This window comes from Loxodonta africana, chromosome 1, assembly GCF_030014295.1.
Source record: "Loxodonta africana isolate mLoxAfr1 chromosome 1, mLoxAfr1.hap2, whole genome shotgun sequence".
NCBI classification, from domain to species: domain Eukaryota; kingdom Metazoa; phylum Chordata; class Mammalia; order Proboscidea; family Elephantidae; genus Loxodonta; species Loxodonta africana.
Window position 1 is genome coordinate 72081118 of NC_087342.1, and position 13005 is coordinate 72094122.

Below are 13005 nucleotides of genomic sequence, written 5' to 3' on the forward strand. Positions count from 1 at the left end.
CCAAGGCTATGGCAACGGTGGAAGTGTTCTGGAAGGGGAGCGGAAGGGGAGGGCCTTCTTCCTCTTTGTGCATCGCCGCCAGTTCGGGGTTTTCTTCTCAAAGCTCTTCCCTCGTTTTCCTTCATCTTCTAAGTACAATCAGTTGGAGTGTCAGTCAAGACGTTGCCAGTCCCGAAATATGCGGAACTATACAAAAACAAACAAACAAACTCATCGCTGTTGAGTGGATTCCGACTCACAAGACAAAGTAGAATTGCTCCATGAAGTTTCCAAGGAGCAGCTGGTGGGTTCATACTGCGGACCTTTTGGTTAGCAGCCTGAGATCTTTACTGCGCCACAGGGGCAAAAACGCGAAAAGATCAAATTTACTAGATTTCAAAACGTCCAATGTTTCCCTGACTTCTATGTGCCCATAAAATAAAATACTAGAAGTTTTCTCTATCTGCTTCCAAGTGTAAAGCTCCGAGGTAGTCAGTGGGAAGCCGCTTTTACAGAACAGAGGCGCAAAGCTGGAGGATAAATAAGCCAGGGACAATTTCGCCTAACCCCGGCGCTCTCGGCTGTTTTGGTTAACTGGTTATTTTGGGAATAAAACTGTTATGGTTTTGCTGAACCATGAGGGTCTCCGGGAGCTTCAGGGCCACCGCCTTGGCGGAGCCAGAACCGGACCGAGGGTGGAGCGTCTCCAGAACTTCTCAGGAAACATCCTCTGCGGAGCGTGGAGCTCGGGGCAACCGGGGACCAGGAGACCGTTACCCTGGGAAAGTTCTGGGCCTGACACACTTTCACTTTCTTGGTATTGTAGAAAAGAAGGGACTCCGTCCCAGCTGCAGGTAAGTACAGCTATCTCATAATGCTATGAATATTTATCTCCGTAAGAAATGTGATTATCATCTGTCCAAGTACAAAGGAAGAGGCACGAAGAAAACAGCATGCCCTCTCTGAGGCTCGAACTCAGGACCTTCAGATTATGAGACTGACGCGCTGCCCACTGCGCTAAGAGGGCCGCTAGGTTCTCCTTTGGTCTAGGTTCTAAAGGAAATGTGTAATTTCTTTTTCCAGGACGAGCTCTTTTCCGGATTTCTGATCCCTCGTTCTAGAAGATAAAAAAACTCCTAATAAACCTGTGTGGATTCTTTTTAGTTCGACACTCAACAGAACCTTACACCCCGAAGACGTGGTGTTCCAACCGAGCAATTGGGCCTAACGTCTGGATGGTGTTTTTCCTCTTATTTCCTAATAATCTTTTTTTTTTTTTTGTAATGATCCTTTTTTGACAGTACCAAAAGAAAACCCACACGCTTGGCCGTCAAGTTGATTCCAGGTCATAGTGACCTTAGTTAGGGCACAGTAGAACTGCTCCCGTAGGATTTCCATAGTGCAGCTGGTGGATTCCAAGGGCAACCTTTTTGTCAGCAGCCCAGCTCTTAAGCCACTGCGCCACCGGAGATCCATTTTAATATCATTAGAAATCTATTTGCTCATCTGCTATCTTTTCCTGGGTTAGTTCAAACCTCAGGAGAAAACATGGCACTTGTCAGTGTGGCCTCTACCCACCTTGAGACAGGGTTATGTTGCCTTTTAATGTCTTCTCCCTCATTCTTAAGGCTGGGCTTCTCGGTGCACATAATTTACAAAATGCAGCCTTTATCTTGTTGAATTACCTTTGATTTCTGGCTATGTATACCCACTTGCTACCCCGGCCAATGGCATAATCACGCTACCCACTTTCGACAGTGCAACTGACTGACAAGTAAACCTATAGTGCTAAGCTAGAAATGTATTTTTGTTGCGCATTCTTTCATTGTAGTTAACTCTAGATACATTATGGCATAGTCCATATCTAACAGAAATGGTCAGTTGAGGGAAACTGAAATATAGGGCAACCCCTCCCCTTTTGGGGTGAGCCTAAAGTTCTTGAATCAGTCTATTCATTCATTCCACAAATATTTAACACCTGCCTTGTGCCAGACAGTATTTATGTTCTCAAGATAATCACTGCATAGAATAGACACGATTAAAAAAAAAAGAAGAAACAGCCAACAGAGGGTCAGGGGTCACTGCAGCCCCTTAAGCCAGTCCTGCCTGGAATTCTAGGATAGGGTGGATCAGGTATCAATTCTGAAGGCCCCTAAAAAGGAGGTGATGCCTAGGGGGAAGGGCTGGTGAGTGCAGGTTCACATGCTAGGATCACCCCTGCCCCCAGCTCAAACCTGTGGGCATGTGGGAGCCAGAGTGGACAGCCCAGCAAAAGCAGATCCAAGTTCTGACAACCATATGCCTGACTCCATGACCACCCCCAGCCTAGACCCTCAGGGATGGGGAGCAGACCGGAGCCCCTTCTTAGCCAGGAGAACCAGGTGTTGGATTGCCTGGCCTGCATCTGGGGGGCAGGAGCTGAACACTTTCGGGCCCCTTTCAGAGGGGTTGAGGACAGGAGAAGGTTTGTAAAAAGTCCCAGGGGCTCCAGGATGAGGGAGGGGAATGCCAGCAGCTCCAGGCCCTCAGGAAAGGCGGTCTGCACAGGTCCGCAAGGACCCACCACAGGTGGAGGGCGGAAAATGGAGGCTGCCCCAGAAAAAAAATGATAATAATTTTGAGGAAAAAGCATTCAATTCAAAAGACCCAGGTGGAAAAGGCCTCTTTTGGGGTAAATGTCATAATTGTTTGGCAGTAATGAGGGCCAGAGATGTCAATCTTATATATTGTGCAACTAATATGCCAGGAGAGTGGTCAAGAAGCCAAACGAAAACTACGGAAGGCTTTCTATAGATATATTAGGGAAAAAATAGGAGAGATTGGAATATGTTTATTCAAGGAATAACACTGATATTAATGTAATCTCAGATAATTGATACATTCCTTTCCACATCCTGAACCCCTGGCCCTTTATTCTCTTTTCACAAGATCAACTTTGTTTTCTCTTCAAGATTCAGCTCAAATGAAAGGTTGGTGGTTTGAACTCACCCAGGAGTGCTGCAGAAGAAAAGCCCTGGTGATCTGCTTTGATAAAGATTACAGCCAAAAAAAAAACCCTATGGAGCAGTTCTACTCTGTAACACATGGTGTTGCCATGATTTGAAATAGACTCAACAGCAAAGGTTTTTTTTGGGGGGGGGGGAGGAGGGGTTCCTAAGATTCAGCTCAAATATAATGTCAAGGAGAGCTTCCTCAGACTTCCCCTCCAGAGTGACTCGCTCTGGTTCTGTGGTCTAGCGCATTTTCTTCTTATTTCTGAGTTAACATTTCTCTGTTATTGTGACCTATCAGTTTATGTTTATCTCCTTTACCAGATGTTAATTCCTTGTGGGTATCTCATGGAAATTTAAATCCGTAGGGTATCTCATTGTGCTTGGTAAATGGATATTTAATACATGTGTTTGAAGTTAACCTTCAGTATTAAAGTTAACCTTTAGAAGGCTGGGAAGGAGCCGTACACTCTCATCAGTGATGATTACCGTTTACTGACAGCCTAAATATCTGCCGGTTGCTTTACCTGCATTATCTCATTTAATCCTCAGGGCCCTGCAGAGGAAGTATGATCTCCATTTTGCAGACAAGGTCTCAGCAGAGTGACTGACTAGTGGTTTGTCCAAATTCACATAACTAACAAAGGCAGGGCTAAGATTTTAACCTGGTTCTGTCCCAAAGCCTACACTTTTCTCTTTATGTCAAGTTACTTCTACATGAACAGTGATAAGAACATGGAGTAAAAGCTAAGACATAAAATTATGGTTATATTGGGGTTGAACAAATTGTGGTTATTAAAGAATCTGCAAAAATATGCCTGGAAATCACTGAAAGTAAGATCTTTAGTAGACAAATTTGGGTGCACACATGACTAATTTTCAGAGTTAGGAATTTAAGACTCCTGTTCTGTCCTACGGAAACCTTGGTAACATAGTGGTTAAGAGCTATGGCTGCTGACCAAAAGGTCGGCAGTTGGAATCCACCAGGCGCTCCTTGGAAACCATATGGGGCAGTTCTATCCTGTCCTATAGGGTCGTTATGAGTTGCAGTCTACTCGACAGCAAGGAGTTTGGTTTGGTTCTGCTAATTGAGACAACAGTTTCAGGTTGAGCTTCAGATCTCCACACCATCATGCACACATTAAATTTCAGGTTGAGCTTCAGATCTCCACACCATCATGCACACATTAATCTACAGCACTTCTGTTTCAGAAGTTACAATGCCTTTTTACCATGCAGTCATAAAGATCTGAGAAGTATAGTACTGTATCACTAATAACCTGTTGCCTTAGAGTCGTTCTGACTTATAGCAACCCTATAGAACAGAGTAGAACTGCCCACTAGGGTTCCCAAGATTAGGCTGATGGATTGGATTTTTGTTAGCAGCCAAGGTCTTAAGCCACTGCTCCACCAGGGCTCCACTAAAACAGCAGAGGGTGGTTTCAATCCATCGACCTCTGGATTATGGACCCAGCATGCTCCCGCTGTGCCACTCTGCTTGTTGGTTGTATTATTAAAACCAAACTTACACAATCCTGGTTCCTGTCAATATGTCAGCACATAGAATTAATTCCATTTTTCTCATCATTAATGCTAAATAAAAGCTCTAGATCAAATTGTTTCTATGATGCTTAGATCTGGAAATCTACTATGGCCTTATATAGGTTAATAAATGGACGCCTAAAATTTTTTTTTTTAATTCTTTAAAAAATAGAAATAAAAACGAACATTTTATTTCCAATGTGGAGATGGAGTAGGCCATAGCAGCCAGTACTGCTTGTCTACACCACAATCAGCCACTATCACCACCCACCAGGCCCCGTTGCCAACGGAAAAATGATTTTCTTCACGGAGCCACCTCTATTCTGCCCTGTGCTTTAGAGGTGGTGGATCCCATTCTCAGCTCCAGAGTTTGAATTGTGATCGATCTAGTTAATCATAGTGGTTCCGTTCTTCATGGCGGTCAGGTTTAGGCAAGACTATGTGATACAAATGTAGCTAATGAGACTGGGAAGCTTATAGAATAGGTTGTCCTCAATTTGTGAAACACAGAGGTTGGTTTGTTTTCCTTCTAGACTTTGCCTGAAATTGTGAAAGTTTGAAGTACTGCAGGGGGACCAGCTGCGTTATGAGACTCCTATGTTGACCATGGCAGAGTGAAAAGAGGCAAAGAACCTGGGTCCTAATGGCATCATGGAGCCCCTGAATTAACCAGCCAGGTAGCCTCCCTACCCTCTGGGTTTATTCTTGTGTGTGATAATAAATCCACTTTGTTTAACCCAGTTGAATGTTCTTTTAATTGTTGTAGAGCTGTTGCTAAAAGTTTCCTGTTACTGGGGAGGGGTCTTTGGGCTAGATTTTTCATAAATATATTCTATATGCATTTTGTTCAAAATCTTTTTGATTACTAGCAATGGGAAAAACTCAAATCCAACTTCTGGTTGCAACTCCACATCTAAGAATTAACACAGAATCCTCCTGGAATCTTGTTTCATTTCCTTCAAAGTTCAGTTGTACAGTTCACCGCCAAACGAGCTACAAGCTACACAAGGAAAAAGGAGTTAAAACCGGGAGGGCAGAGAGCACCACCCGTTGCCATGGAGTCGATTCCGACTAAGCGAACCTATAGGACAGAGTGGAGCTGCCCCATAGGGTTCCCAAGGCTGTACACTTCAGGAAGCAGATTGCCACATCTTTCTCCCTCCGAGCGCCAGGGGATTGGAACCACCACCGACAGATGTAAAAATGACCTTGAGCAAAGAGAAGCAGTTTGTGAGCGGTGAGTCCTTCATCAGAGGACGGGGACGATCTTGGTCGCGTTTCTACCAAGTGCCTTGTGGTGGTGGTGGTGGTGGTGGGTGGAGGGGATCAACCAGGAGGAGGGAGGAGCCCAAAGTTTCCGCGCCTGTATCCACAGAACCCCTCAATCCTCCGCTGCGCTGAAGTCCACACCAGGCCCCCGTGCTCCCAGCGGGGGTGAATTACCCGAGGTCGCTGCCCCGGGCCCTCCTTCTCCGGAGGGCACACAGCACACAGCAGAGGCGCAGGGCCAGAGTTCTGGCTCGGTGAGTGGAGGGATTCTTCAGGCTCGGTGAGTGGAGGGATTCTGCTATCCTGGTGAACCGAGAACGTCGCTGAGAGGACATTGGAGGTGGAGGATGGAATCCGGGTGCCTTCGGAAAAGAGAGAAACGTGGCCCTGGGAAACCGGAGTTGGTTCCTGGACCTCCTCCCAGCCCGACTGTGCTTTAAGGAATTCAGTAGGCCGTGTCGTGGTCGTGTAGGATTATGAAGCTCAAACTTTTCCTTTGAAATTTTGGAAGAGGTGGTACAGTCCTGGGCGGGCAAGACAGAGGTACAGTTCTCACTCTTCATCAACCCCTTCCTGTTTACTCCACCGCCCACAATCACTGTTAATGGCCCCTGGGTGTCCTGTAGGAGCCCTGCTTGTGCAGTGGTTAAGGGCTCAGGATGCTAACAAAAAGGTCAGCATTTCTAATCCACCACCTGCTCTCGGAAACCTTATGTTCTTCTCTGTCCTATAGTGTCACTATGAGTCAGAATCTGACTGGATGGCAATGAGTTTGGTTTTTTGGTTTGGTGTGTCCTGTATAGGAGCCCTGTAGGCACAGAGATTGAAGCTCTGGGTTGCTAATCAAAAGGGGGAGTTTCTCACCTCAGCTAAAACGCAGCCTACCGCCCGTCTCTATTCCTATTTTCTGCTTGATTTGATTCCATGGCACCTGGGCTGCCCTCACAGGCGCTGACGGAAGACAAAATTCCCTCTTCTCTCAGGCTGTGAAGTAAAGGCAAACAACAACAACAACAACAACAACAACAACAACAAAAATAGCCCTTCTGCTCCCAGATTTTCTCACAATTCCTAGTTTCAACTCACCCATTTTTCGAAAGGGGAGCATTTTGATTCTCCTGAAATTTACACCAACTTCTGATTGCAACTCCAAGTCCACTCTCTATGAAAGTGTATGTTTTCTTAATGTCTCTGTTGGCTCGGCTTTATTTTCTTTTTGAAACAGCATGTCTATTGACAATTTCTACAAAGAAAAATAAACTCCCCTGGAATCTTCAACATAGGATGTTCAGATTGAGAGACAACCCCTCTGGCTGTTCCACTGATCTCTCTGCAAGACAAGGTGGTTAACTGCAGCCCCAGAAGTAAGACCCAAGGCCTCCTGTGTATGCTGGGCTGCTTGTACATGTACAGAAGCAGCAGTTCCTTGAGGCTTCCCACATAATTCAACATGAGATCATCTTTTGAAAATGCCTGGCACCCATTGCCGTGGGGTTAACACTATCTCGTGATCACCCAGCAGCTGAATGCCCAGGGGGGCACTCAGTGCCCAGGGCCTAGGTGCATACAGTATGCCCCTAAATGAGGATTTGTTAAATGAGTGAAGGAGCTCGTCTCCACTGTCCTGTTCCATTAAAGATGTTCAGCATCTCTGCCTGAACTATTATGATAATAACCTTATTCTTCTCCTGGCCTATGCACTCAGCTCTCAACTCTTTCCCCTGTTCCAATCATCTAGAAATGCAATTTAGTTATAGTCCAACCTAAAATAATTTAAGAACACACTTTTGCTTACAGAGACCACCAAACCTCGCAGCTTGCCACCTTCCCTTAGCATGATAATGATTTCTTCCTGAATTTACCCCATGAAGGAGCACAACACAGAGGAAAGTGTTTCCCCTCCATGTCACCAATTTCTGAACAGCCAGTAGCCACAAAGAACATCATTCTAACCCTAGCCACTGGAGATAAACTGGAAGGATCTAGACTATAAACCTTTTAAGACAATTTTACTGTAGCGGAGAAACAATAATATATGTCCCCATACAGGATTTTATAAACTAGTAGGAGAGAGTGAGAGGGAGTGCATTGATTTAAATGGTGAGGTCAGGGGATGACCCTCTGAGATAGTGACATTTGAGTTGTAGTCTGAAAGATGAGAGAGTCAACCGTGCCAAGTCTGGAGCAAAAGTAGATTTTGGAGGCTGACATCTGATACCAGAGCCCCTGATGTCAGGCAGATGAGGAGTCAATGGAAGAGCCCATCTCCACAGCACACCCAAATAGAAGAATTTTCTTTTTGTTAATCTTTGAAACTGTACATCACAGTCCTAACCAGTTTTGAGCTCATGAGGGTCCATCCTGTTTCCATAGGGCTGTTGCTGGTAGAGCCTCATCATGTAGAACACTATGTTTCCAGCTGGCTGGTTAGCTCAGTTGGCTAGAGCGTGGTGCTAATGATGCCAGGGTTGTGGGTTTGATCCCCATAGTGTAGGCCACATTCTTTTCGGAGCAAAGGTTGCGGCCTACCCCATCAGACTAGTTTCTCTTTGAAGCTTGATTGCGCGGTGGTTGGAAGCTGGGCTGTTAAAAAGGTTGGCAGTTCCAATCCACCAGCAGCTCCTTAGAAACTCTATTGGGCAGTTCGACTCTGCTTTATAGGGTCGCTATGAGTCAGAATCAATTTGATGGCAGTGGGCTTTGGATTTGTTTTTGTTTTGGTAGGGGCACAAAAGTTAAGTACTGGGTTGTTAACATAAAGTTTGACGGTTTTAACTCACCCCAAAAAGGACTTGGTGATCTGCTTCCATAAACATTACAGCATAGGAAGCCCTATGGGGCAGCTCTACTGTGTCATATAGAGTTGCTCGGAGTCAGAATCAACTTCCTGGAAAACAACTACAACATGGAGGATTTTGCTCTGGACTCTTATTACTGTAGGAAGACACAGACTGCAATGGCAAGATCTGAGTGGACATTTACAGCCATAGTTAACGGCCTGCTCTTCCCACTCTGCCTGGCAGAATTTTCTATACGAATTTCATTTTGTGCCAGAACCTTACTTTCCCTCACTCTTTGGTTTTCTAAAATCCTTTTCCACATGCTGCCCTGTGCACTCTCTCCTGCATCTGACCCCCTTAGCTGCCAGGCATTGGTCTTCCTTATTTGCCAGACTAAATCCCTACATAAATCTCACTCTCAATTATCAGAGAGATCCCTTCTCATCATCACTGAAATTGTCCTTTCTCAGTCCAGAGAATAGGGGTGATATTTAAGCTCCCACCTTCTGAGATGTACCATTCATCCAACATGCAAAATGCCCAGCACAGTCTGGAGATTTTCTTCCTCTCAGAGGATCCCAGGCTGCTCAGGATTCCTTTCTCACAGCTTCTTCCTGGTTTCCTCCACCTTTTTACAGCCTTGACTTGGAGTGTTGGTCAAGTCATTGTCAGCCCCATTCTGTATATGCCCATAAAGGAAAAGAAAAAACAAAAAGACTTAGTGCCAATTGTTACCAAGATTTGAACCCGCTGTCACAGGTGAGAAGGTCTGTGGTCATCTGGAGAGCAGAGACCTCTACTGTAAGAAAGGGAAAGGAAAGTGGAAAGTGGAGAGAAGCCCTGTGTGTCGGTTACCTAGTGCTGCTATAACAGAAGTACAAAAAGTGGATAGTTTTAACAAACAAATTTATTTTCTCACAGTTTATGAGGCTAGAAGTCTGCATTCAGAGCAATGGCTCTGGGGTACATTGTTCTTTCTCTGTTGGTCCGAAGGAAGATCCTCCTCTCTTCTGAGCTTCTGCGACTGGGCAATCTTCACGTGGCTTGACACCTCTCTTCTGCTGTCTCTGCTTTTTTCACTTGGTTTTTTAATCTCATTTATATCTCAAAAGAGATTTCTTCTATGTCTCAAAAGAGATTGATTTAAGACACACCTTACACAGTCCAATAGGACACAGTAGAACAGTCCCATAGTGTTTCCAAGGAGCTGCTGGTGGATTCGAACTGTCCACCTTTTGGTTAGCAGCCATAGCTCCCTGTAGCTCTTAACCACTGTGCCACCAGGGCGACAATTCTGTCTTATTAACTAACAAAGACAACCCATTCCCAAGTAGGATTATGAGCACAAGTGTAGAAGTTCTAGGATTACAACACGTATTTTGGGGGACACACTTTAATCGATAGCAGCTGGCCTACAGGCCCCTACCTCTCTCAGGCAATGTGCATGCACTACCATTAAACCTAAATACTTCGTGTCGGTCCATTTTTAAAATGAAAGCCCTAAGTGCCACAGCCCTACTTCACTTTCCAGACCACCCAGGCCTGCCAGGAACTTCCAAGCCTCAAGGCTTTCACCTCCATGTGCTCAGAGAAGTTAAATCATTTTCTTCAGGTCACGTAATTGTAAGGAGCAAAACCAGAAATGGAAAGCTTTTTTTTTTTTAAGTTGAAAAGCTTGGATTCATCAATTGTGCTCCTAGGTATATACCTACATGAGTTGAAAAATTATGTTCACACAAAAACCTGCCCATGAATGTTTGCTGAAGAGTTATTCGTAATTTCCCAAAATTGGAAGTAACTAAGATGCCCTTCAAAAGGTGAGTGGATAAACAAACTGTGGTGAATCTATACAATGGAATATTATTCAGTGATACAAAGAAATGAGCTATCAAGCCATGAAAACTCATGAAGGAGACTTAAATGCATATGACAAAGGTAATTAAGCCAGTCTAAAAAAACCCCCTTACTGTATGCTTCCAAGTATATACGACATTCTGGAAAAGACAAAACTCTAGAGACAATAAATAAATAAATTAAAACCATGGTTGCCAGGGAATCGGAGGGAGTGAGTGATGAAAAGGTGGAGCCCAGAGAATTTTTAGGGCAATCAAACTTCTGTATGATACTGTAATAGTGGACACATGACATTATGCCTTTATCAAAACCCATAGAACTGCACAACACAGAGTGACCCTAATGTAAGCTACGGACCTTAAACAAAAAACCAGTGGACCTTAGTTGATACTAATATCTCAATATTGGTTCATCAATTGTAACAAATGTCCCACACTAATACAAAATGTAAATAATAGGAAAAACTGGGGGTGGACAGGGGGAATATGGAAAGCCTTTGTAAGTTTCCAGTTATTTTTCTGTAAACTTAAAACGCCTCTGAAAATCAGATCTATTAAATTTAAAAAAAGAAACGAATGTGTGCCCTTCCTTTACCCTAGTACACAGTGTCAGCATCTATTTTTCTCCCCATCTGCTCATTCATGCATTCCTTCATTTAACAAATACTTATAAACGCATTAGTCTTCCATTTATCAGACAGGAATTCACACACACAGGCAAACAGGTGTTCTCACACAGGAATGTTCTCTCAGGCCTGTGTTCCCTCCTCATCGCCATCCCTCAAGGTCCACTCTTGAATCCTTCAGTCTAGTATGATCTTGCCTCATGACCCCCATGGCTCCTTTCTGTAATAGTGTGGTGATTTTTGCTGTTCTCTCATATGATGGGGATATATGATTTCTACATGACACACCTTAATGGGAATTGAACCCAAATCTTTCAGAAATTAGAAAAAGTAAACTCACAAATCGACGAGTTTCGGGATTATACTGGTTACCACATTCGCCTAACAAGTGTAACGTCTTGGTTCGAAACCAAGCAGAAATAGGTGGCGCTGTTTGCCCTCCAGAATCAAGAAGTGGCCGCCCCGCTGCCTCCTCCTGGGTGGCCGCAGCTGTGGGGAGTAAGCGACAATCACGCTTTTCAAAGAGTCAGATGGTCGTCCTAGGAGAGCTGTGCCCCATAGCCAGAACTTTGTGGGTCGGTCCTCTCTAGTTGGGACGTCCTCTCTTCACTTCTTGAAAATGAAGAAAATGCGTTGGCGGCCCCTGAGCTTTGCCACCGCTACCTTTTCCTGATTTACCGTTTCTTCTCGCCGGCGGCAGGGCTGACTCAGCAGTCACCGCGCTCTTGCCCCAGGCCATCTCAGAGATGGCCTGCCCGGGGTTGAGTCCTGGTTCCGCATGAATTATACCAAAAACCAAACCCTTGCCTTATACTGGATTTCGACTCTTGGAGACCCTATAGGACAGAGTAGGACTGACCCACAGAATTTCCAAGGCTGTAAATCTTTGCGGAAGCAGGCTGCCACATCTTTCTCCCGCGGAGAGGGTAATGGTTCAAACCTTCTGATTAGCAGCGGAGCGCATAACCACTGCGCCGCCAGGAATCTGTATGGTTCCGCTTTAATAACCCGGATGATCCTGGTATTCCGGATTGCTGGAGATTGTGGATACTGGAGTGTAGAGTGATACTTCGATTCCTGAATAAATACAAGATAACGCACTTAAAGCGCACGGGGAATTAGCTCAAGTGGTAGAGCGCTCGCTTAGCATGTGAGAGGTAGTGGGATCGATGCCCACATTCTCCAGATTTTGCACTTTAGACTTTGATCTGCTGAAAACGAGAAAATATTGATCTCTTTGAAATTAGTTGTCCAAGCGCTTGCTTCTTCAGGTTTATTACGTACAGGTACTATTTTTTTTTTTTTTAGGTCTAGATTCTTTTATATATATATATATATATATATATATATATATATATATATATATAAAAGAATATATAGACCTAAAAAAACCCATAAAACCCACTGCCGTCGAGTGGATTCCGACTCATAGCGAGACCTAGGGCGTTATAATTTGTTTTCTGTTTGTTCAGAGAAGCTGTGATTCCAAGAGGGTATTCCATGTCCAGTTACTATTTTTCTCCCTTTTCTTCTGCGGCTTGGCCCAAATGCAGTTACAGACCTGAGGAGTGTGTGTGTAAGTGTGTGTGTGTGTCTGTAGGGGTTGCAGAGCCCAGGAAATAAAGCCCCAGCCTCCTGGCTAGTGGGCTGAAAAGGGAAGCCCTAAGCAACTAAGAAGTACCTCTGAGATTGTAGAGGAGGAGTTTAGGAAAGCTAACCCAAAAAGCTGTCTGACCTCCAGGATGCACTTCAGAGCTGTAAATGTGTGGCTCTGATCCCTAATGACATTACAGAGACTTTGAGACTGAACTAAGTGATAGACCACTGCCCAAGTCCATACTGGACACTCTCCAACCTCCCTTTACTGGTAAGTGCAGATTATGATGCATAGTTGTGTTTCCAAAATTCACGTGGATTAAATGAAATAATTATACCTCTCTTAGTAAAAATCAATAACACATAATCC

At 44.5% G+C, this 13005-nt stretch overlaps 2 non-coding genes across 2 annotated transcripts; one reads left to right on the plus strand and one right to left on the minus strand.

Annotated features, from left to right (window-relative positions):
• Positions 1-933: 933 nt before the first annotated feature.
• On the minus strand, positions 934-1006 carry TRNAM-CAU (transfer RNA methionine (anticodon CAU)). Its single transcript has one exon. It is a non-coding gene; the product is annotated as a tRNA-Met (tRNA).
• Positions 1007-12151: 11145 nt separating this feature from the next.
• TRNAA-AGC (transfer RNA alanine (anticodon AGC)) lies at positions 12152-12224 on the plus strand. The gene has a single exon. It is a non-coding gene; the product is annotated as a tRNA-Ala (tRNA).
• The last annotated feature ends 781 nt before the right edge of the window (positions 12225-13005 follow it).